Raw genomic sequence first — 26,485 nt, 5'->3', positions numbered from 1 at the left:
ATAACGAACTCAGTTGCACTGAATGAATCTCCGCGGAGATAGCGCATTGCATTTTCTTCTACTCTACTAAATAATGCAGTCAGGCATGGTCTGTCTTCCTGGCTTTCAAGTTGTTCACCAATTCAGCATCAAGCAGCAGAAAGTCGCCACCTTTGTGGCACATCTCTCTTTGCACATGTGGTTTTGAACAAATTAGACAAATTGTCAGTTATGCAGGTTCATTAATACTGGACTGACCAACACCTTTTGCATAATACTGCTATAGCAAGTAGACTTGTTTCTGCAAAATTGCTGGAAGTTGCAAATGGTGCATATTGTTAAACAGTTACAAGCATGTGAATATTTGAGACAATGTTGGGGTCTTTCTAAAGATAATGTGGTAACTTAAGTTTGAAATATACTTGCTGCTGGTGTGTATTCACTGCATTTCCCAGTCAATCTCGTAACGAAGTTTGAACATCTCACGAATCCAAATATCAGAATTTTTATTCTAAATGTCTGTAAGGAAGATTATATATATATATATATATATATATATATATATATATATATATATATATATATATATATATATACAGTTCTCCTTATGGCAGCTTTGAAAGAAAAAAAATATGTACAGCAATAATACTTCGTGCAGCGATGCAGCTCGCGTGGTCATGAATAGAGCAAAGTACAATTATTCCTGGCGCTAGTACAGGGGCAGGTCGAATGTAAAGATGCGCTGTTTTGGTGCTCCTTTGTGCCATAGAAGTATCCAGCGAAAATTATTTTGCACAAGCTCCTTTGCACCAGCTTGCACCAGGCGGGCTGCTGCGCAGTGTCAGGCGCACCCCAAAGTGTTAAACTTCGCGGGAAGCGTGTAGTTATTTCGTGGTGCGAAGAGCCCCGCGCTCAGGAGGAGCTGGGTGTATCCTTGCAGAGCCAAGCATAAGTCCCACGTTGCCAACATGCTTGCTAAGATAGCACACGTATAATGCAAAATTGTACTTACATTTCGTCCAGTGTAGTCCGACGCACGGTAATGTGGCCAACGGGCGTGCGCGGCTGTTCAGTCAGTTCGCATGAGCGCCGCCATTTGCACTCGGGAAGGTCGCAGCGTCTCCACCATTGCCATGACAGCAGGCGTTAATTTCAGCAATGGGCGTCGCATACAGTATTTTTGTGATTTACAAAATCTTGTTTAACAATACATACGCCACAGTACACTTAGCTTTTAGCGACTTTTTTCAAAGCAGCGGAAGTCACGTGACCTGCTTTGCCCTATAGTGCCACGCCCCGTTGTAGCTGCTAGCGGATGAAAATACGCTGCCGGGATCGACTCTTCTGTGCCAGTTGTTGTGAGATGGTTGAAGGCATTCCAAGTGCGCACGGGTTGCAGAGAGCAAAGCCATCGTCTTGCTCGCCAGCCATTCTCTTCCTGCCCAGCGGTTGCCAGCACTGGCCAGGCGAGATTTTCCGGGCCATGGAGGAGCTGTTAGGAATAGCCGGCCGGGGTGGCAACGTACCAGCTATTTCAGCCTGCTGCACGTGCTTCCAACGACCCGCGGTGGTGCCGCACTTCAGAGAACTGCGGATAACCGGCAGTCACGCGGCGAGGGGTCAGCTCAGGGGAGTTCTCGAGGGGAGGTAATTGGCGAAACCCTCCCATGCGCTTTTCGAGACACCAGACAATATGCAGCGGCGGAGGCCGCTGTGCGAGGTCCGCTCTGGAATTTAGAGGCGCCGGCTGGGGTGGGCGTGACCACCTGACTACGGGGAAGCAGGACAATGGATACCACGACGACTGCGCTGCAAAGGTCGTCTGCCCTCGGAGAGAGCACTGAAACCTGTGCCGCATGTGTGTGTGTAAAACCACTACCCCCTTCTCTCAAAGGCGACCACGACGACTTTATACGATGACTTCGAACGATGACGTCGAACGGAGTGGTTATAAGCGGCTCTTGTTGGCTGCTAGGGTGTGCTCGTCGTCGTGCTCTGTGCTCGTCAAAGTACTCGTGAGCTGTGTGCTCGCTTGCTGTGTGCTTCGTCTTGCGGGCTCCATTTGGGAGTCACGCTAGACTGTCTAAATGTATCTCTTGCTTAAAATAAACCAGTAAATAAACAATGTTCACCTAGTTCCTCCCAGGTTCATCTCTACGACCTTCAACGCTTACAAATGGTGGCAGCGGCGAGATCGTCCGACAACTCCTACAACTGTATGCCAGCGGTGGGATCGTCCGACGACTCTAATAATGTGTATCGGCAGCAGTCGGTCCGGACGAACGCCATTGTTGACGTCACGAGGCGCCCGACCAATCACAGGCGGAAATGACGCGGACGAGCTGCCCCGAGTCTGTTGCTGCACTTTTCGTCGAAATCTGTTTGCGCTTTCTTTCGCTCAATTTCGATGCGATATTCGAATTGAGAGGGTTGAAAACCATGACGTACTGCTCTTCACTCATTTTTTTTTCTGGAAAGCCTTTCAGCTTCCCTTTAACGAGAGGGTAGCAGGTCTTGTTGAGAAACTTAACAAGACGTACAAATTGAAGGTCGTACAAGTCTACGCCCCTACATCTAGTCATGATAACCAAGAAATCGAAAGCTTCTATGAAGACGTGGAATCGGCGATGAGTAAAGTCAAAACAGAATACACTATACTGATGGGCGACTTCAGTGCTAAGGTAGGCAAGAAGCAGGCTGGAGACAAGTCAGTGGGGGAATATGGCATAGGGACTAGGAGTAGCAGGGGAGAGCTGTTAGTAGACTTTGCAGAACAGAATAATATGCGGCTAATGAATACTTTCTTCCGCAAGCGGGATAGCTGAAAGCGGACTTGGAGGAGCCCAAATGGCGAGACTAGAAATGAAATAGAATTTATACTATGCGCTAACCCTGGCATCATACAAGACGTGGACGTGCTCGACAAGGTGCGCTCCAGTGACCATAGGATGGTAAGAACTCGAATTAGCCTAGACCTCAAGAGGAAACGGAAGAAGCTGGTACATAGGGAGCCGATCAATGAGTTAGCGGTAAGAGGGAAAATAGAGGAATTCCAGATCAAGCTACAGAACAGGTATTCCGCTTTAACTCAGGAAGAGGACCTTAGTGTTGAAGCAATGAACGACAATGTTGTGGGCATCATTAAGGAGTGTGTAATAGAAGTCGGTGGTAACTCCGTTAGACAGGATACCAGTAAGCTATCGCAGGAGACGAAAGATGTGATCAGTAAACGCCAATGTATGATAGCCTCTAACCCTACAGCTAGAATAGAACTGGCAGAACTTTCGAAGTTAATCAACAAGCGTCAGACAGCTGACATAAGGAAGTATAATATGGATAGAATTGAACATGTTCTCAGGAACGGAGGAAGCCTAAAAGCAGTGAAGAAGAAACTAGGAATTGGCAAGAATCAGATGTATGCGTTAAGAGACAAAACTGGCAATATCATTACTAATATATATGAGATAGTTCAAGCGGCTGAGGAGTTCTATAGAGATTTATACAGTACCAGTGGCACCCACGACGATAATGGAAGAGAGAATAGTCTCGAGGAATTCTAAATCCCACAAGTAACGCCAGAAGAAGAAAGCCTTGGAAGATATGCAAAGGGGGAAGGCAGCTGGGGAGGATCAGGTAACCGCAGATCTGTTGAAGGATGGTGGGCAGATTGTTCTAGAAAAACTGGCCACCCTGCATACGCAATGCATCATGACCTCGAGCGTACCGGAATCTTGGAAGAACGCTAACATAATCCTAATCCATAAGAAAGGGGACGCAGAAGACTTGAAAAATTATAGACCGATCAGCTTACTGTCCGTTGCCTAGAAGCTATTTACTAAGGTAATCGTAAATAGAATCAGGAAGACCATAGACTTCTGTCAAGCGAAGGACCAGGCAGGATTCCATAAAGGCTACTCAACAATATACCATATTAACACTATCAATCAGGTGATAGAGAAATGTGCGGAATATAACCAACCCTTATATATAGCTTTCATTGATTACGAGAAAGCGTTTGATTCAGTCGAAACCTCAGCAGTCATGGAGGCCTTGCGGGATCAGGGTGTAGAGGAGCCGTATGTAAAAATACTGAAAGATATCTATAGCGGCTCCACAGCCACCGTAGTCCTCCATAAAGAAAGCAACAAAATTCCAATAAAGAAAGGCGTCAGGCAGGGAGATGCGATTTCTCCAATGCTATTCACAGCGTGTTTAAAGGAGGTATTCAGAGACCTGGAATGGGAAGAATTGGGGATAAGACTTAACGGAGAATACATTAGTAACTTCCGATTCGCTGATGATATTGCCTTGCTTAGTAACTCAGGGGACCAATTGCAATGCATGGTCACTGACCTGGTGAGGCAAAGCAGAAGAGTGGGTCTAAAAACTAAACTGCAGAAAACTAAAGTAATGTTTAACAGTCTCGGAAGAGAACAGCAGTTTACGATAGGTAGCGAGGCACTGGAAGTGGTAAGGGAATACATCTACTTAGGGCAGGTAGTGACCGCGGATGCGGATCGTGAGACTGAAGTGATCAGAAGAATAAGAATGGGCTGGGGTGCGTCTGGCAGGCATTCTCAGATCACAAACAGTAGGTTACCATTATCCCTCAAGAGAAAAGATATAACAGCTGTGTCTTACCAGTACTCACGTACGGGGCAGAAACCTGGAGGCTTACGAAAAGGGTTCTACTTAAATTGAGGACGACGCAACGAGCTATGGAAAGAAGAATGATGGGCGTAACGTTAAGGGATAAGAAAAGAGCAGATTGGGTGAGGGAACAAAGGCGAGTTAATGACATCTTAGTTGAAATCAAGAAAAAGAAATGGGCATGGGCAAGACATGTAATGAAGAGGGAAGATAACCGACGGTCATTAAGGGTTACAGACTGGATTCAAAGAGGAGGGAAGCGTAGCAGGGGGCGGCAGAAAGTTAGGTGACCGGATGAGATTAAGAAGTTTGCAGGGATGACATGGCACCAGTTAGTACATGGCCGGGGTAGTTGGAGAAGTATGGGAGAGGCCTTTGCCCTGCAGTAGGCGTAACCAGGCTGATGATGTTGATGAGCATTTTGCTCACCACCTCCCTCAATGCTTTCTTAGATTTCGGGCCCAATTTATTAACGTAATTGGAATACCATCGGGGCCTGCCGATGTGCTACTTGGTACCCTCTTCTCAGCCCTTTCCCACTCTTTTTGTCCAAGCGAAAGCAGTGGGTTGACCGGGCTATCCCTCTCGGACGTACTGCATGTACCATTTCTCTGTTTTGTAAATTTTTCCCACATCATGGTTCCTATATGCTCCATTGCTTCCTCTCCTTCTAACCGAGTACCTTGAGCTGTTACTATATGCCTCTGCTCTAGGCTTGTCCTATTACCCAAGGAGTTGAGATGTTGCCAGAATTTTCTAGCTGCCTGTTTATCTTTTTTATTGCTTATTTTTGACAGCCATTGGTACCCTTTTGTCTTGATTTTCTCGTTGATCAAATAGGATGCTTCCCTTTTGCATTTTATGTAGTTTACCATTTCCTCTCTACTTCTGCTTCAGGTTCTCCCTTAGGTTTGGAATACCTGTGTTCCCTGGAGGCTTCCTGACGTTTCTTTATGGCTTTCTTAACCTCTTCATCCCACCACCTCTTGAGTTTTCGTATCCCTTGCCTTGTTTTCCTGACTCGCGCCTTACCTAGCTCAGGCTCAAATAGTCTCATTAACTTTGGATAAATCAGTTTCAGTACCCTCTGATATTTCCTCTGCAATTTGTTTGGCCGCTATTTCCACTTGGTCTTCCGAGTAAAAAATCACATCTGACATTTCCTCACGCGTCGTTCGTGGTTTAGTTTCCCTCTTAAAACTCAAATTGATACGTTTGTGGTCGCTACCTATACTTCTGGAGTCCTGTTCATCTATAATCATGGCTCCTAATCTATCGTACATCCTATGTGACATTAACGCATAATCTATTCTCGAGTGTCGACCCCCTACTTCCCATGTTATGATCCCGTCACACTTTTCAGTAGAGTTAAAGACAACTAAGTTATGCCTCTCACACATATCCAGCAGCATGTTGCTACAGCTACTGGACGGCAGCCCGCCGGCACCGCCTTGGGAAAGCCACCTCACCAGCCTGTGCCTCCTGTGGTGAACCAGAAACTCTCGAGCACCTCCTGCTGGCCTGCCCGGCTCACCTGCAGCATCGCGGTCGACTTCTACAAGAGTTCCACCGCCTGGGGCTGCCATGTTCACGACAGGAAGATATCCTCTTCCCCTGTCGTAATCACCTACCAGCCTTCCTAAGTGTCGTCGGGTACCTCGACTCGTCGGGGCTCTCGGCGAGACTATAGGACATTTCTACAAAGACGGATGGCCTAACGGCCATCCCACCACCTCGGACTTCCTGATCGGCCACTACTTCGCTTCCATCTCTACGACCTTCTACCTTTCTCCCTCCTACCCTCTCTCTCTCTTTTAACCCCATCCCCTCCACCCTGCTGGCGCTGAGCCGTGCTCCCGCAGGGGTTGCAGAAAATAGCGCTAGCCTTTTCTCCTTCCCCACAAGAACCACTTCTCTGGAGTCTGTGTACCAATCCATATCTTCAACATTCGCATTCATGTCTCCTAATACAATTATCTCGCATCCGTTTCCTAGCTCATTGATGTCTGCTGCTATACAATCCAACATTTTTTTTGTTTTCCTCTTTAGCATTTGATCCTGTCAAAAGGTATACAAAGCCTAGAAGTGTTCTCGCCCCTGCTACTTTTCCTTTTAGCGATAAATGCTCCTTGCCATCCTATTTGACCCTTTGCCAATTTGTATTTTTATGAATGAGTGCTCCCATTCCCCCGCCCTTTCTACTACCCTGCGCTCTGTTGCAGTATTCCCATGCATAATCAGGGCTACAGGGCGGTTGTTCCATGTCCCTAAGATGTGTCTCTGCAAACCCATAAACCATGAAGTTCTCCTGCCTTAGTTTCTCTTCGATTTCCACCCATTTTAGCCTATTTCTGCCACCTTGCATGGTAATGAACCCTATGTCTGACTTAATTTGGCTCTGGTGCTTATTCCTGTCGCCTCTTCTACAGTACCGATGTTTGCTTGTTTGTGGCTCCTGCCTCGAATCGTCCACGCCTACACTGGTTCTTTCAGAGCTCTGGGTCCCCCTAAAAAGCTATTGCCTGGCGACCCATCCTGCCCCCTATCCTTTTGCCAGTGGCGCCACTGTAGTGAATGCTATCCTGCACAAAATGCCGGGAGCCGGCTCCTACGCGTCCCTGTTGACCTCCATCACGGTGTGCGCGAGTCGTACGCTCAGACTCCTAATAACCCGATTGGCCTCAACCCCCCTCCTTTCCACCTGCTAAGTCTGGCCCTGGACCTCTGGGATAGTGCATATCGTCAGATGCACCCTCCCGGAGGCCTCTATAAGATTACTCAGCCCAGTCTCAATGTGCCTCTCAAGGTCCTGGCTTCTCCCCGTAAGCACGTCATTGAGCCCAGAATGCATAATGACCAAGCTGTCGCTCTCTGTGCTGACCCCAACTACTTCCCGCGCCTTGGTCATTGCTTCCGCAATGCACTTGCCCGCTTGCGCCTCCACCTGTACTCGCCCGTCCGCCTACACTCTCGCCATCACTTCTTCAGCCCTCCCCACGTTCGAGTCCCCTATCACTAGGACCCTTCTGCGTGCGAACCGTTCGCCTCCAGCCTGTGTCCGCTGCCCCACCCTTCGCGACCGCTGGCGCCCCTGTGGCTGCAGCGTCGCCTCACTCGGGGCGTGTTGCGCTGCTTCGCTATAACTACGCCGATTCACCGTTGGCGGGCTGATGACCGCTTGCTCTGGCGCCCTGCCTCCCACTTCGCCTGTAGGGTCTACCCTACTTTCTGAGTTTTTGCCACCACTTTGATGTCCTGACCCGACATTCTCCGCTACCCTCGTCTCAAGCGCATCGAGCCGCCTTTCCAGTTCGGCGCTCCTTTCTATCTCTTCCCCAAGCTCGGCCACGGTCCTTACTAACTGCGCGGCCCGAGCCGCCTCCACCTTGACGAAATTGTCAACTTTCGCCTGCAGTGCTACCCGCTTCTCCTGCTCCTCCTTTAGGTGTGCCTTAAGCTCTTCGAACTTAGCCGCCCAATTCTCTTCCAGTTTTTGGACGGCTTCCCTGACACCCTCGCATGACCTGCACGTGAAACTAGACCCCTCCGCGTCTGCTAAATTCTGGAATTTATTCTCGTCGAGGAAGCACCATCGCAGGCACTCGTCGCACTGCACTTGCTCCCCGTCCCCCGCGGCCTTCACGTTCTTCGATTTCATCTCTAGGCCTACTTCCCTAGGCCCAACGAGCAAGTTCGCCTTTTGTGATGCATTGTGGCGCCATCGTGCGGTGGCCACGAGAAACAATTTGGCAGACACGTTTGCGCGCCGCGACAGCCGCCTCACGCGAGACTCGCAGCTAAACTAGCAAGGTGTGAGACAAGACCGAAACAACGTGTACGCGCCGCCATATTTTGTCATCGTCATCTAGCCATCGAGCCCGCTGGTGAATGCCCGGAGTACCCGGAGGTTTCTTCAGCGTGACGAACGTATGGAAGAAGAGCTTCGGCAACGCTTGACAAGCTCCTCCTTAGCCCCTGTGGCGTAAAGTGAATAAGCAATAAAACAGATGAGTACGAACAATAAGGCATGACTGGAATAGGGCATGAGGTGTAGTTCTTAGGGCGAATATCATGTTTCACCACTGCATGTCTTGCTTTATGGTGTGCCATGTGCTAGGCGCACATACATACACAGGCAGTGGGAAGGCAAACAGAATATCAAATTGCATACGTTATTTACCCACAAAGTGTGTGTACATCTACAAAAATGCCAAAAAATGGTCAGAATGACCAAGATTGGTGATACCCCCTGTTTGTGGAGCGCCTGTCTTCCTTTTAGAACGCGCCGCAGTACGAACGCGGCGGTCGACCACGTCCTTTTTTTTTTTTTTTTGAACTGGTGCGTGTACACAAACAGCGTCATAGTAATAAAGGCAAAGAACACAGTAGCAATACTTTGAATGATGAAACTAACTTTTATTGACCGAACCTGTGCCCACAAAAACAGGCTACACTTAAAGCACGACGACACCAGCGAACACAGTCGGCGATCGCTGAAATCAGCGGATCAAGCGCTTCAGCTTTTATACACGAACCATCGAACGTTCAAGAGTAATCGCTGGTGCCCGCGTGTCTTCCAGAAAGTTCTACACCATTCGCGTCACGCATACATGCAATCAGATTACACAAGGTTCGGCGATGACAGACAGCGGATAGAACGATCGATAACATTCGAGAAACTTCCGATACATGCGGGCGAGTGCTACGCTGAACGATGCGATAGCATTTCTTTGACGGTGAAGAGTGGTCACCCAAAAAAGACAAGTACATGTGTCACTATAAAGTCCAGATGTCTGGGCGATCGCAAAAGCGCCCCTGAAATGTGTCAGTTACACAGTAAGACGCGCTACTCGACTCCAGAAGATGCCGCACAGAAAAATGAGCTTTAGTACATACCGTACTACATCCAGATTCACTAAACCAACATAAAAGCCTTCTGCAAGTAAATATTACTTGGTGCCGACAAGAATGACAAAAGACAACTAGCCACGATTGCTAACTAGCACTATCAGCTACTTCCACAGTGTACGCTGTTTCCCACGTCAGACCAACAGTGCAGATGAGCTTGGAGTAATATTGCTCTCGTTAAAGTACAGGTGGAGACAAGTTAACGAACTAGATGCTGCATTACATATGGGCAGTCAGGACACTCCGTTGCTGTTTGCGAAATAAACTTTTAGCGGCGAATTCACGAAAGAGAAAGCGACATCGGAACGCACGTCCCATTTTATATCTCGTTGTAGCCGTAGCCATGGGTGACAGAGTAGCCTTATCAATGTATTTTTTTTTCGAGTCCGCCTGCAAGTTCTTTCATCCACGGAACCGAATAACCCTTTGATAAACTGAAATAAAGTACTGAATTTAATGTATCAAACAGTTTCACGCATGATAATTCACCCATATTTCGTACCTCTTAGTTCCAAATGTCCTTGCTGTGCAGTTTGGTTTACCCGAGGACATTTTTTGTAGTAGTGAAGCGGTGCATCAAGTTCATGCAGAAAAAGAATCCATCATTTCTAATACCTTCATGTCTTTCATGCATTTGCTTGCGAAACCAGTAGTGTGATCTCTTCTAGTGCATAAATGAGTGCACAAATGTTCTCATTTGTGACCTTAATAATACTTCAGCTGTTGACATGCATTGTAGTTAGGCAGACATCAATTTTATGGAGAGTAGCAATATTTATTTACCATGCTACTAAGCACCCTAGAACAAAGAGTGTACATTTGCATGTGCTCTGCAGTCACAAACCATTACAATGTATATGTCACACCTTTTCACATTTCATATTGCAAAATTGTGCTTATTCAATTTCCGATGCAGCCAAAATTTCTGTTCCAGACATGCAGTAATGAGGACGGCACCAGTATAAAGCAACAACCTCCACGCACTAAAGAGAAGTTGCTACCTGCTACAACAAGATCATTGCGTGGACTTTGGCTGCTACCACAAGGTAAACAACACCTGGCTCAGAAATAAATATGCTTGATATGTACTGTATTGGCTTGCCAGTCTTTCGATACATGTAATTCGTTTGTAGCAGATGATATGAACGTTTGTTCGTATTTATAGTTCAGTATAATTGGTTGGAACATAAGACAAAACACTACATGACTGGATAATCTCTGCTGTATCTCATGTGTCATTGTTCTGCCCCAACAGAGTCTGTGCCAAGCACATCTTGGTCATCACGGGAGCCCCCATCTACATAAACAAAAAGGGGCTGAAGCCGAATTCGCAAGGCTTTACACCATGAACAAAGAAGTCGTTCTAGAAGTATCTGGATGAGATATCAAGTCTACAGACGACTGTGTCAAGAGTGAAAAGAGCCTCTGCCATCATGTCACCAGCAGAGATATTGGCAGAGTCATCCAGGTACCTCAACAACAAAAATTATGTGTCTTCAGATGTACCTGCAACCTCTGAACAAGCACAGACGACGCTGGCCAAAAGAGTTCCGTCAGCTTGCCCTTCCTTAATGAGCTTCCTGGCCTTGTCAAATACCATTTGTGCCAAGTATAATTTTTTCCCAATGAGTGCAAGCTTTTTCATTCCACATTCTTGTTAAAGATCATTCCTCTTCCTCATCCAAACATTAAAGGTCAACCAATTCTTTGCTCATACTTAATACCAGTCACTGTCTAGTAGCATAACATATGTATAGCAGTATTTTCTAGTGTACGTTGCCATGTGCAATTCCTCTCGTGATATAGCTGATGCGGCATTGGCGTGTGTCTTGCTCACTGTGTGCAATGCAGCATTAAACTTAATTTTTTTTTTGCTTTCAGTACATGCAAGGTAGTGGCTTCCTTCTTGAATGCAAGCTTTCTCATTCCTTTATTTAATTCCTAGCCTCCTTCAAAACTGCTATTCTTGCTCGACAGCCTTTGTTTTTGCGCAAGCTACATCAAAGTGATTTATTGCAGAATCTTGTTTCGCTGCTGTTCGACTTGGTACTCGTCACCGTGTTACGTTTCTCGTATGTGGGAGCCTGGTCAGTTGCATTGGGAAACAGTCTCTCGAGGCAAGCACCTGCTACTGCAGTCCGCACAGCGACATAGACTCCGAATTTACACGCACCGTGATTGGTGCTCCCCATTCCGTGCTTTCCTGCTGCTGTGTGCAAATTTTGCTTGTGGCCTTCCTCGGCCATGAATTTGGCGTCAGCAGAGACTATCATACGTGATTACATGGTCTGAAGTGTATGAAGTTGATATCCACATGGGTGGAAAGGCCTGCAGAAGTGGCTGCAAAATGGGGATGCCTACAAAACCGACCATGCCCATATTTGGAGAATGTAGGGCACCAAGTGTGAGTTACACATTAGCGGCACGCGAAAGAACAAAAAGAAATGTGCAGGTTAGAAAGAAGGTAACGCTGAAATGCCGGATACTTCATGTCGCTATGTTGCCTGCGGCAGCAGATGCTTGCGTCACCCGATTGCTTTGCAGTGCAAGTTGCTCATCTTCAGTGGCGACTGTCAGTGCAAACAGGTAGGACACACTGTTCAATCTGCTTGCGCTGCTGGTTGTTGCTTGTTACCAGACCACCATGTGCGACGAAGGCAAGCACTATGCCTGCAGTCGGACGGTTGAATGTGCCGTAAGCGACCCGTGTGCGTGTATGCTTACTGTTGTCATGTGGATAATAGCCAATGTATAGTGTATAGTGTCAATGCGTTATGTTAAGGTATGCTGAAGTGATTTGATTGCATAGCCTTATTTCAATACTGTAGCACTTGATCATGGTTGCCGTGTTACATTTCTCGGATGTGGTGGCCTGGTCAGTTGCATTGGGCAACAGCCTCTCAGACTGCTACTGCTCCTACAGTCCGCACAGCGACATAGACTCCCTGTTTACAAGCAGCGTGATTGATGCTCCCTGTTCCATCCTTTCCAACTGCAGCCATGTGCAAGTTTTGCTTGTGGCCTTCCTCGGCCATGATTTGGCGTCAACGGGGGCTATCATACGTGATTACATGGTCCGAAGTGTACGAGGTTGATATCCACATGGGTGGAAAGGCCTGCAAAATGGCGATTGACACAAAACAGACCATGTCCATATTGAGAGCAGGTGGTGCACCAAGTGTGAGCAACCCATTAAAGGCCCCTGAAAGAACAAAAAGAAACGTGCAGGTTGGAAAGAAGGTAACGCTAAAATGCCAGGTAGCTCATGTCGCTGTGTTGGCTATGGCAGCAGATGCGTGCATCACCCAATTGATTTGCAATGCAACTTACAGTGACTGTCGATGCAAACAGGTGGGACACTATCCAATCTGCTCGCGCCGCTGGTTGTCACCCATTACTAGACTGCCATGTGCGACGAAGGCAAGCACTGTGCTTGAAATCGGAAAGCTGAATGTTCTGTAAGCGACCTATAGTGCGTGAATGCTCACTGTTGTCATGTGGATCTTAGCCAATGTACGGTGTATTGTCTGAACTTTATGCGGTGATTGAATGCCGAGTCTCACTTGATTATGGTTGCCATGTTATTTTTCTTGGAGGTGACGATCTGGTCAGCTGCATTGGGCAACAGTCTCGCGAGGTAACCATCTGCTCCGGCAATCCACACAGCGACAATGACTCCCAATTTACACACACCGTAATTGGTGCTCCCTGTTCGACTTTTCATGCTGCAGCAGTGGGCAAATTATGCTCGTGGGCCTTCATCACACGTGACGTGGCGTGAACGGAACCCAGCATACGTGACTGCATGATCCGAAGTGTATGAAGTTGATAGCCACGTGGATGGAAAGGCCTCTGCAAAAGTGGCTGCAAAATGTTGATGCCCACAAAACCGACCATGCCCATATTGAGAATGTGAGGCACCAAGTGCGAGTTACACATTAGCGGCACGCGAAAGAACAAAAGGAAACGTGCAGGTCGGAAAGGTGATAACGCTAAAATGCCGGGTAGTCCATGTCCCTTTGCTGACTGCGGCAGCAGATTCCTGCGTCACCTGGTTGCTTAGCAATGCAAGTTACGGCGACTGTCGATGCAAACAGGTGGGGCACTGTCCAATTTGCTTGCGCTGCTGATTGTCGCTCGTTACCAGACCGCCATGTGCGACGACTTAATTGAACTTCTCAGCGTATCTCGTGATGCAAATTTTATTTCTGCTCTTGTACAAGAAGGTGCACTGCTTTTCTTCTGCCAATAAAGTCGCATGTCCTTTTCACTCACTTGTGGGTTGTTTGCATGGGCGTCAGTAGAAGCTCTTTGGTCTCCTGGAAATTAGGACGCACCAGCTACGCGGCAGCCTAGGCAATGAGGCATGCCGCATAGGTAGCAGGGCGAGCACGGCGCGTACCAGCGCACGTGACCGGCGGAAAACGGCCATATTGGATTTTGCTCTAAAAAAAACCACTTGCGCTTCCTGGTTGAGCATCGCCATCGGGCGTCCGCCCTGCTAAGTTCCATGCGCTGCCGCTGCTTATTTTCGTACCACTGCCGAAGGTACAGTTTCGTTTCTCTAAAGTTGGTTCTTTATTCTATGATACGGCCTGGGCGGTTCACTTCGTGGTTCTCCAGCGCTGGCGGCGTAGTCGGGCAGGGCACGACGGCGGATACAACAGTTGGCGACGAGGGTTGAAGTGACCGAAAGCGGAAGAAATGAGCCTACATCTACCGCCCGAGTTCCTGCCGACACCCGCGAAGCCCGCCATTCCTCATACGCAGTGGCACCACCTTTTCAAGAAATATCTCCTGGCATCGGGGAGCGACGCCCACCCACCTGCGCGCCGTAACGCTTTGTTACAGCACAGTTTGGGTACTGAAGGCCAACGCTTGTACTACGCATTGCCGGACAAGAAACCGTCGACGCCGTATGCATAGGAAAAGGATAAAGGCGGCACGAGCGACGAGTACGATGCAGCAGTGGCTAAACGAACGTGATCGTGGAGCGGCATAGGTTCGGACAGCGCGTCCAACTACCTGGGGAGACCGCAGCAGCGTTCGTCATGGCGCTGCGCGTGCTGGCATTCTTTCTTCTTTCTTTCTTTATTCGAACATAAAACGTACAGCCAAATATTTTCTCAGCCCGCCAAAGCAATGATGCTTTTGAGCGCGACTGGGCAGTGCTCTGGCCCAAATCGCACAGTCTTGTGCTCTAAGAATAGAGGAAACAATAGGAAGAGTGAAAAATAAAATGTACAATAGCAAATTAAATTTCTTGTATGCGCCACAAATAGTAACCTGTAGTCCGCGAAAGCACCGATGCTGTTATACGGACCACTGTGTATTTCTTGCCTTCAACAAGGCACAACACAAGGACACATTTTCGAACCCTCCTCCCTTCCATGCCTTCACCCTGTTCCTCCATCGCTGGTCTAATTTCTTGCAGTTTGTTCCTGCACGAGCCATAGTTTAAGCAACGACATATTGTTACGGGGTTATAGCAGCAAAATAAATGTACAGCACATCCCTCTATTTCATCATATACAGTTGTCAATGTGTTGGAAAAGTAGCAGTTATCAAACACTGTTGGAAAGTAAAAAAAAAGAACAAAATACACATAGAAAGAACACAATACTCTAGTCTGCTTTATACAATTGCTAGCGAAAGTTCATCAGAAAATTCCTGCCACATGTTTTGCTTCTGCTATTCCCAGTCACTTGTCAGAACCGTGTGACGCACAAGATCTTTTATTTTCCTGAATGACGATACTTTGGGAACTTGTGTTTTATTGAAGTAGAACGCTACATAAAATGTACGCGTTCTTTTACCGTAGTTCGTGAATGCTTTTAGCCCGAACGAATGTTTCAGTCTTGCGCAGATCACGGATTTTGACGTTTTTTGTTTTAAAGGATTCATCAAAACAATGCTTCGTAAGTATCACGGAGAGAAAAAGTTGTTTAACATCAAATATACTATGTTCTACCATCAGCTCACCGTTGCCGATGGCATTGCTGTTTGTTCCGTATGCTATATCATTCGTTATTTTTTGTATTATTCTATTTAACACGTTTAGCCTATATGGCGAAGCAAGTCCGTAGATCGTAATGCCATATCGTAATATGGTTACCCCTAGAGCTTTATATATGAGTTTTCTTAACCGAACGTCACATACTGATCTGATTTTGTACATGACTGCACATACTGCTCGTAGTCTTTTAGCTACATATTGTATGTGATATAGAAATGAAAAATATTCATCAAAATAACACAAAGGTACTTTATTTTTGTGGCATACTGCATACTTTGGCAAGAGCATCAAATGCAGTATTCACTATGCAGGTATAGATGTGCAGTTAGCTGCAATTTTTTGTGCGGGCTGTGAAAGCGGATTAACTGTGTTCTTGCTTTGTTCACAAATATGCAGTTGTTCTCAAACCATGCCATTATTTTGTGTATATCGTCCTGTAACAAAGTAACGCATTCATTAAGATTTTCATGGGGTAATATTAAAGCAGTATCATCCGCAAATTGGTATAACTTTGAGTTTAGCGCTAGATGGGCTAAATCGTTCACATACAAATTAAACAGTAGTGAGCCTAGTACGGATCCTTGTGGGACTCCATGCTTTATGTGTATTAACTCGCTGTCTATATTTTGAATCCGAACGACCTGATAACGATTTTTGAAATAGTCTTTAAGAACATCTATGAAAGGCCCGCGGAATCCTATTTGAGCTAATTTTTCAAGGAGTATTTCGTGATCTAACGTGTCGAAAGCTTTCTTCAGATCTAAAAAAAGCCCAATTACTATCTTATTTTTATCTATTTCACTGTTGACTACGTCTGCAAAGTCCTCTAGTAGTGTGATTGTGCTTTTCTTGCAACGAAACCCATACTGTGAATTAGACAACAGATGAAACTTTTCGCAAAAGGAAACCATGTTCTTGTGGATAAGCTTTTCTAGAACACACGGCAATGTAAATTGGCCTAATCAAAGCTATTTTCATTGCATTGGGAATCTGACCCATGCTAACAACTTCAGAGTAAATATATAGCAGCACCCTCTTCAAACAAGCAAAGTTGAAAAAATATCTCCCGAAATCTAATCCCATCATATCCTGGCATTCTAGTAATGGAAAATGACATTATTACATCCCAAACATCGAGAACAGTTACCTCACTCAAATATGCAGAGTTGACGTTTGATTTGATTGTTATGTAACCTGTACCCCTAGAGGAATTTTCCTTAAGTTTCTGAACAGTATTAGCAAAGCAGTTATTAAATTCGTTTGCTATTTCATCCATTTGTCTTCTGGGGAAATTATTTCTTATGGTTTCGTCTATGTTGCGTTTTGTTTGTCTGCCTGTTAGGGAATTTGCTATGTTCCACGATTTTCTCAAATTAAATTTACACTCGTTCAGCTTATTACTATGGTATTTATTCCTTGCTAGCCTTAGTGAAGCTGTTCGCTTAATTCTTGTTTGCCTAAATTCTTCTCTTAACTGTACGTCTGATTGATTAGCCCTACTTTGGCGCCACAGCTTTTCTTTGATTAACTTCACTCTTTAATTTCATTGGTAATCCATGGTTTCTCGATTTTCCTTTTTTTTCACAGTAATTATCTTTCGGCTATTATCACAAATTGATTTAAATATGCCAGTTAGCTTCTCGTATGCTTGTAAATGATTTAGTGTTAATAAGGTGTCCCAATGATATTCCTTAATTAATCAATCTTCTGGTTATCGAAATCCCTGTTCAGTTTCCGCACGTGAATTCATTAAGTCTTCACTAAATATTGTGAGAGCAATGAAATAATGGTCAGCAACTTTTTCTTTTACAATACTTGTGGCAGGTTGCATGATAGAAACGCGCGTTATTATGTGGTCAATACATGACGTCGTAAGTTTGTTCCCTAAGAATTGTTCTCATGTAATTCCTGTGATGTTATTTTCTCAGCCATAACTTGAAATGAGAGTCAAATAGTCACTGACATAATTTTTAGTAGTAGAAGAGGTATCTATGTTGAGATCACCTACCAGAATTATATTATCTTTTTTCTCTAGTGTCATTACGAGATGCTGCAATTCCCCTAAAAATATGCTTATATTTCTGTCTGGTGGCCTGTAGATAGCGCAGATTATGAATGATGCACGTGCACATTCGACTGATAACAGCAGCATCTCTGCTTCTTTGATAGTTATGGTCGGTCTTTCGCATAGCCAATTGTTTCTAACGTATATTATAACACCTCCTCCTCTTCTCTCGTGACGGCATACGGAAAATTGTTCAATATATTTTATTTGATATAACGTAGCATTAGTTTCGTCTGCATTCACTTCGGTCAGGATAATCACATCTAAGGAGTCTTTATATGGCTCCAAATAAAGCTCTAATAGATCCCAATTTTTGTGTATGCTTCTGATGTTAATATGAATTAGAATAGGACATGCAGTTTTTCCTTCCTCGCAGGTGTATCTCTGCCGGTAATTTACCCACCATTTAATTGTGTTAGATTCTACTTCCATGTCTACATAATTTTGCACGGATAAACTCGCTTCATTTTCAATTCTCATAACACCGGCTCATTCTTGTTTTCTTACGAATACTTTACCATTCTTCACCCACGCGAACTTCTACGACTTTTCTTTAGCTGCATTCTTCGCCATCCACAACTTCCTCGCATATGATGTCAGGTTTTCATTAATGAAGATTTTATCGGACTTTAGCTGAAGTTTTTTGACTAGCCAAGCATCTCTAATTGAACTATTAGAGAACCTAACCAGTATAGGCGGAGTTGCCCCTGTCCGAATTCTAATCCTGTGAATTGCCTCTAGCTGTCCGTCCATTGGCTTAGTCAGACCCAATTTGGCAGCACAATTGTTCAAGATATCTCTCAGGTTTTCATTGTTTGACTGAGGTATTCCGTGGATTTGCATATTACTTCTCCGAGAGTACTCTTCTAAACTTTCAATCGTTACTTTCATCTGCGCGACCTCATCTGCCAGACTGATTTCGCACCTAAGTTTACGGTTGTCGTCTGCAGATTTTTAATCTTTTCCTTTTGTGTTTGAATCGCTTTCAGTAGCGTGTCGTACTGCGAAGAAATGTGTTCCAGTGAACCCTTCATTCCTACAATTTGCTTATGTTGTTCCTCCACTTTAAACAGTGTGTAATTATGTTTCAGCATTTGTGTTTCAGCAGTTTTTTCAAATTTTGCTAGGCGTTCCAACATATCGCTGAACTTCGACGACAGTGACTCAATTGAAGCCATGACATCGTTCAGTGAAGGCTCTTTCATTGCTGCCTTTTCATTCTCGTTTTTATGCTGTTCATGCGCTATCTTGCGAACCCGAGTGTCGGCCGCTTTGCAAGTCTGGCATTTCCAAGAATCAATGTCAGAGTCGCTCATGCTTTTATAGGCAGTTTTAGTTACTCCTGCGCATTTACCTATATGGTACTTATTATGGCATAGACCACATAAAATTCCATCGGATGAAAGAGCCTTCATGCGCACACGACCATCAGTGTTTTCCATTTCACTCGTGTCAGCAACGTCAAAGAGCGAAGCAACAGTACAAACAAACCAGAAGTGCAGTCCAGCAACGCCCCTTTGATTAAAACAAGCAAGATGAAAAAAATTCAGAGTTCATACCTAAAAAAGAGACAGAGCGTTTCTTTCCGTCAGCGCCGTTCAAGGGCCCCGCTGGTCTGCAACGATGCGATGATCCGCTTCTCTTTTAAAGCGTGAAGGGTCCCGGTTGCCACTAGCTCATTCGCTGCCGATAATGACGTCATCCGGTCACGATGATCACTGCATCTTTTGTTGTTCCTTGCCGTGCCGCATTTCGTTCCCGTGCAGGGCCGACGGATTGCCTAAAAAAGAGACAGAGCGTTTCTTTCCGTCAGCGCCGTTCAAGGGCCCCGTTGGACTGCAACGATGCGATGATCCGCTTCTCTTTTAAAGCGTGAAGGGTCCCGGTTGCCACTTGCTCATTCGCTGCCGATAATGACGTCATCCCGTCACGATGATCACTGCATCTTTTGTTGCTCCTTGCCGTGCCGCATCTCGTTCCCGTGCAGGGCCGACGGATTGCCTAAAAAAGAGACAGAGCCTTTCTTTCCGTCAGCGCCGTTCAAGGGCCCCGCTGGACTGCGGGGCCCTTGACTTGACGGGTTGAGTTTCGACTTCGGTGAGCAAGTTGACGATTTCATTCGTGACCAACTTGTAGCGAAGACAAGAAACCATGTTCTTCGGAAACGCCTACTTGCAAAAGGCACTTCGCTCACGCTTGAACGTGCGCTGGCTATTGCGAATAGTATTGAAGACGCTACGAAATACTCGCTTGAGCTGCAGTCATCGGCTGCGAGCATTCAAAAGGTGGAAGAACGTCAGATTCGCTGCCGTACAGAATCCCGATTACCGCTACCGCAGCAGCACAAGTCTTGCTTTCGTTCCGGGTCTCCACAGCGTCTTGCAGATTATAAGAAATGCAAGGCGCAGAATAAGATATGCAGCAAATGCGGCAAACGAGGACATTTTAAACGTGTCTGTAAGAGCGGCACGCCAAACGAGCGGGCTCTCGCGGTCCGAGAAGTCGACACCTGCAGTACATCCGGCGACCTCAACGTCTTGCTTCTCGCACGGCCGACCAAAGCAGGAATCTACCATCCAAGTCCTCGTGCAAGATGTACTCATACGTTTCTTCGTAGATACGGGCTCTGCTGTCTCGATTCTGTCCACCGCCACGTATTCAAGGTTGAAATGCCTTTCCATGCAGCCGACATCAGCTTCACTTAACAATTTTTCTAGGCGCAGGATAAGCACAGAGGGGTGTTTGACAGTGCCAGTTGTTTTCCAGGGTCGACACGCCGACATACTTTTCTACCTCGTCAACGACGCCACTGACATCCTCGGCATCGACGCCATCAAAGCACTGCGGCTGCACATCAACAGTATGTCATTGCAATGCACCCACATTACGCAAGCGTCACAAGGCCTTGCGTTGATCCGGAACTTTTTGTCAGTTTTTGCACTTTTTGAGGGAAAGTTAGGTCTGGCCACAAATTTTGTTCATAAGGTCAAGATAAAAGAAGGAATCGCGCTTGTCGCTGCTAAATTGAGGCGCATGCCATTTTCGGTGCGAGATGCCGTACGTGAAGAGCTGCAGCGCCTTCAGCATGATGATGTCATCGAAAAGGTTGATGCGTCTGAATGGGTATCGCAAATTGTAGTAGTTGCAAAGAAAAATGGCAAGATAAGAATTTGTGTTGATCTGCGCGAACCAAACAAAGCGATTGTTGTTGCCAAATTTCCGCTGCCGCACACGGAAGAACTATTGCACAAACTTCACGGTGCAAGGTATTTTTCCAAGATTGATTTAGCAGCCACCTACCACCAAGTTCTGCTAAGTCCTGAAAGCAGAGAATTGACTACCTTCTTCACCGATAGTGGATTATACGGATTCAAATGCGTCTGCTTCGGCCTTGCATCGGCATCGTCTGCCTTTCAGAAACTGATGGTCACTATTTTGCAGAACTGCACAAACACTTTGTGCTACATCGATGATGTCCTTGTGTATGGAAGCACACGTGAGGAACACTTCGAGAATGGCTCTCCTGCCGTTGCCCAAGCTTCTCGAACCAATAGATGGTCTGGGCCACGCATTATATGCCGACGACATCACCCTCTGGACTGCGAGGGCAGGGTTGGATGGCTGGATGGAAAACACGATCCAAAAAGCGGCTGACACGATCAACAGCTATGTGAAGACATGTGGACTTTGCTGTTCGCCTCAAAAATCGGAGCTGACCATTGTCAGACCACGTGCATCGAGGACACAAGTAGAAAACACAGAAATCACTTTGGAAGGGAACCGGATCCTCCCGGTACCTCAACTCAGGATCCTGGGTCTCCTGATCCAGGCAGACGGCAAGGCAACAGCCATGATGAGAAAAATCAAGCTCACGTCAGACCAAATCTTGAACATGATCAGACGAATGGCCAACAGGCGGAGGGGTCTGAAGGAATCGGACACCTTGCGCCTCGTTGAGGCCTTTGTTATCTCACGAATCGTCTACGCAGCGCCGTACCTGCAGCTCCTCAAGAAGGACGTCTTACAACTTGACGCAATAATCAGGAAAGCCACGAAGCAGGCCCTGGGTATTCCCATAAATTCATCCACGACAAAATTACTTCAAATGGGAGTCCACAACACAGTAGCCGAGCTCGTAGAAGCCCACCTATCGAATCAAAGGGTACGCCTTAGCCAGACCAAGGCGGGCAGAAGCGTCCTCCGCAAGCTAGGATGGCAAGAATCGGACTGCACCCGCCACGACCAATTACCCGAAAAGTTGAGTGAGAAGTTGGAATGCAAACCACTACCACGAAACATGAACCCCACAAGGCATGCCGGACGACGCGACGCCCGGGCAAGAGCCATCTCCAGGACCCTGGAGGAAGACGACACTGTTTTACATACAGACGCCTCTCTATCGAAACGCTCCACGAGGGCAACAGTCGTGGTCACCGGGCTAGAAAAGCTGGTCACCTGTGCATCAATCTACACTCCGTCTTCGGACGAAGCAGAAGAAGCAGCGATAGCTCTCGCACTCCTGCAACCAAACGTCACCAAGATCGCCACGGACTCACAAGCTGCATACAAGAACTACAGATCTGGCTGGGTGTCCCTTGTGGCCCTAAAAATCCTTGGTAAAGCTACGCCTCCTAAACAAGCAATCGAGTTAGTTTGTGTCCCGGCTCACTCCTCAGTTGAGGGCAACGAATATGCTCATCAACAGGCCCGAGGGCTAAACTCCCGGGCCAACGAGGAGGAGGCAAGGGGATCGCAAACCCATCACAAATTACAGAGATATAGTCAAATATTACAGGGACGGCAGGAAGACCTTCCCGCACCCCCACCACTCCGTGACCAGAGCCGAACAAACAATATACAGGCAAATCAAGGCAGGATCCTTTCCCCACCCCTGCCTCCAGAACAAAATATACCCAGAGAGATATAAGAACACATGTCCTCACTGCAATGCATTAGGCACCCTTAGGCACGTCATAGGAGAGTGCAATTTTTCCATAGACCACCCCCCACCTATACTCATAACTAACCCCCCTGCTATCCCCACCCTTTACGAGCGATGGGAGATCATGCTGTCCAGCCCCACCCTGGAAGACCAGCTCCGACTGATCCACAGGGGCCAGGCGGCCCTGGAAGCATATGGAGCCCGCGAAGAGGGAGCCAAGCCATCAGACGCTTAACGCGTTTCATTTCCTAATGCACCAGTAAAGTTGTTCCTCTCTCTCTCTCTCAAGAATGTGAACCAAGTCTTGCACTTGATTGCAAAGTCTGGATTGAAGCTGAATGACAAATTTACTTTCAATGTACAAGAAAGACTTCCTTGGTCACAGGATCACTCACAAGGGGATACGACCCTTACAAAGCAACATTGACGCCATCGAGGTTGCTCCGGCACCAACAGATATTGGCATTTTGCGCTCATTCTTGGGCATGATGGGCTATTACGCCAAGTTTGTGCCTGACTATGCAGTGCTTGTCGAGCCTCTTCACGAGTTGCTACGTAAGAATACCCCATTCACTTGGAATGATGCGAGACAAGTTTGTTTCGAGCAGCTGACAAGTTCTTTGCCCACAAGATGTTTACAGCTATTTAATCCTGCGGGCGACATTATTGTCACTACAGATGCCTCGTCCATTGGTTCGGGAGCAGTGTTGCAGCAGACGAGAAATGGTGAACTTGTAACGATTGCTTTTGCTTCTCGCAGGCTTGCCCCACAGGAACAGAAGTACTCCGTTGGGGAACTGCAGGCCCTTGCTTGTGTGTGGGCACGCGAACAACGGAGAGTATACCTTTGGGGTCGCCCATTCACACTGCGCACTGACAACCAGGCTCTGGTCACACTCCTGAGTACAAAAGGAGTAGGTCGACTTCCGTTCCGGATTGCAAGATGGCACGCCAGGCTGACGGCATACTTTACTATTGACTTTCATAAGGGTGACAGGAATACGTTTGCTGATGCTCTTTCAAGGATGCCCCTCCCAGGTCATGTGGAAGACGAAGAGAGAGGGGGGAGCGTTTGTGTTGTCTCAACTTGTGTTAGTCATGCAGAGTTTGTCGTTCAAACTTGCAGGACCCTCTGCTTCAACAGGTCATAAAGTGGGCGACGTCGGGATGGCCTCCAATGAAGATGTTGCCTCCCGAGGCAATTCCGTTCTACCGGGTGCGGCCTGAGCTCTCAGTCATTGGAGACCTCCTGCTTCGTGGAGACAAATTCGTCGTACCTTCGTCCCTTGTAGCACGGCTTCTTGACGCAGCCCACGAGTTCCATCCGGGCATAACAAGGACAAAGCAGCGACTACGTGAACAATACTGGTGGCCTGCTATGTGCAAGCAGGTAAAACAATTGATTGCATCGTGCGGGGTATGCCAATCAGTTGACAAGTCTGCAAAACCCGTGACACCACACCTGCAGCCAGTTGAATTCCCATCGGCACCATGGAAGACGCTAGGAATCAATATCGTGGGTCCTCTTTCCAATGTGCCTGCAGATTGCCGTTTTGCTATTACAACCATTCATTATTTCAGCAAGTGGCCAGAGGTTTGTTTCTCGGCGAAAGTGGCGACCGCAACAGTCATCGCCTTTCTCTGAAGCATCTTCAGCAGGGAAGGATGTCCTGACGAGGTTGTTAGTGACCACGGTCCTCAATTTACAGCCTATGAGTTTGACAGTTTTCTTAAGGAACGCGGTATCGCCCATGCGTATTCGGCAGTCTACCATCTGCAAGCCAACGGTTAAATAGGTTTATTCGGGTACTGAAAGAGCACGTTCAAGTCTGTACACGAGAATGTCGGCCTTTGAAGGAAGCCATCACCGACTACCCCGGAGTCTACCGTTTCATGCCGCATGCCACCACAGGAGTGAAGCCTTCTGTCCTTCTTCACGGCCGTCATCCCAGAACAAAACTTGATCTTGTAGGAGCGCTAAGTAAGCAGTTTTTCCAATACCCGCGCTCAGCGATGAAAGCCGTCCGCAGCAGAGCACAAAAGCAACAAGCAAGTCCTACACTGACCGTCGACGAGCTGCGAAGCATTCTCCGTTAAGAACGGGTCAATCGGTTCGAGTCAGCTTGCCAGGCCATGTGCCTAAGGGCGCTTTGAGCTACTCAAGTCCATTCACCATTGTTGACCAATGTGACCAAAACACCTACAAGCTTAATGATGGCCGCACTTGGAATCGGGATCGGCTGGTGCCCTGTCCTCGACTAGTCACACCAGCTACAGTTCCGAAATGTTGTTCGCTTGCAAACGTAACACCGTTTGGCGAGCCACAGCAGGAAAGCCATGACACACCTCAACAGCCATCGTTTCGGACCCCAAATAAAACGGATGTTCCGGAACTGACGCATTCGACAAGGCGAATAAGACCACCATCGTGGTTTAAAGACTATCATATTGAGTGCTTCTAGCATTTCCAGTTGTTAATTCATTAACTCTTTTTGAGGGGGGAAAATGTGGCATTCAGTAGTTCTGTTTATATAACCTAGATGGGGCTACGCACGCGTCTTATTTTGCTTGTTTGGATTTTGTGGTGAATGGACGTGCTTTTCAGGGCTCCGTGGCGGCGACGAAATCATAAGTTTTTGTGCATGCTTTGAGCTTTCTTCTGTTTTCTATATGCCGATTATTTACCTTTAAATAGTAATTGGGTGGTTTTCTTTTTCTTTCATTCTTTTTTGAATCGTATTTCGGGTGTACGGGTATGCTTCGTGTACATTTGGTTTTGCAGGATGGTTAGAGCGTCCTTTCGTGCTCCAACACGTGCAGCCGGGTGGGACGTTGAGTGTTTGTAGTCTTTAAATGGTAGCTTGGAAGTGGCAAGACAAATAGCTATTAGTGGTTTTACTGTGCGTGTTTTGGTAGGAAAGTGAGAGCGTGGCCGCGTGGTTGAGCGCGTGCGAGAGCGCGTCATACCTTCTGTCTCTGCGGCATTGATTGCTTTTGAAACAGTCGTGAGAGTTGCTTTGCGACATTTTGAGGATTTGGATCCTGTGTGTATCGGTTTTTGCTAAAAAGCACGCGCTCTGCATTGATATAGTATTATAGTATTTGCATCAGTAGTAGCATTATTATAGTACTGTAGCATTTGCAAAAGGTCGTGCAATACATGGCGAGAAAGACGGGAAAGCAAGCACTGCGCGGGGCGTCCCTCAAGGCAGATGAGGAGACGAATGAGAATGGAGAGGGCATCGAATCAACCGGCACACAGTGTGATGTCGACACTAGCTGCAGAAAATGTAGGCTTTCCAGGAAGAGCTTATCAAACAGGTGCAAGAGCTCAAAAATGAGCTAAACAGGGAGCGTGATGCACGGAAGGTAGTCGAAAAAGAGATTTGAAGCAGCCGAGGAAAAGCTGAGCCGGGCCGCCATTGTGAAAGAGAATGTGCGTGACACTGGAACGCAGAACCCCGACGCGACAGGCGAGGGAGTGTCAGCGAAGTACGTCGAATGCATGCAGCGTAATGAAAGGTTAGCTGGAAAGAGCGGCACCTACCTTGAGGCCACCATGCGGAAAAAGCAGGAGCCATGGAGACAATGCGCCTTGTCGAGCCCGAATCACGCGGAAAAGGACAAAGGGAAGCAGGGCGAAGTAGGAGAGAGTGAAATGACGATTATCGCCGGCGACTCACACCTGGTTGGGTGCTCAAAAGCAATTGTGGAGAGGGTGAAAGGCGACAAAAGAGTGGCGATAGGGACATTTCCAGAGCGGACACTGAGTTCTGTCTTGGAGCGAGCAAAAGAAAAGCACGCAGAAAATGCCCAAGTACGCAACCTTGTCATAGTAGCAGGTGGGCTAAATGACGTCCTAAACAGGAAAGGGACTGGGCTAGCCCAGCTCTTGGCGAAGGGGGTGGACGACTTGCGCGAGCTA

The 26,485-nt window shown here is 47.0% G+C and overlaps 1 pseudogene; it reads right to left on the bottom strand.

The window, feature by feature from the left end:
* Positions 1 to 7,104: 7,104 nt before the first annotated feature.
* LOC126523718 (uncharacterized) lies at positions 7,105 to 23,884 on the bottom strand (annotated as a pseudogene).
* Between the last annotated feature and the right edge of the window lie 2,601 nt (positions 23,885 to 26,485).

Source organism: Dermacentor andersoni, chromosome 6 (genome assembly GCF_023375885.2).
Source record: "Dermacentor andersoni chromosome 6, qqDerAnde1_hic_scaffold, whole genome shotgun sequence".
Taxonomy (NCBI): Eukaryota; Metazoa; Arthropoda; class Arachnida; order Ixodida; family Ixodidae; genus Dermacentor; species Dermacentor andersoni.
This window is presented reverse-complemented; position numbering and strand designations above follow the sequence as displayed.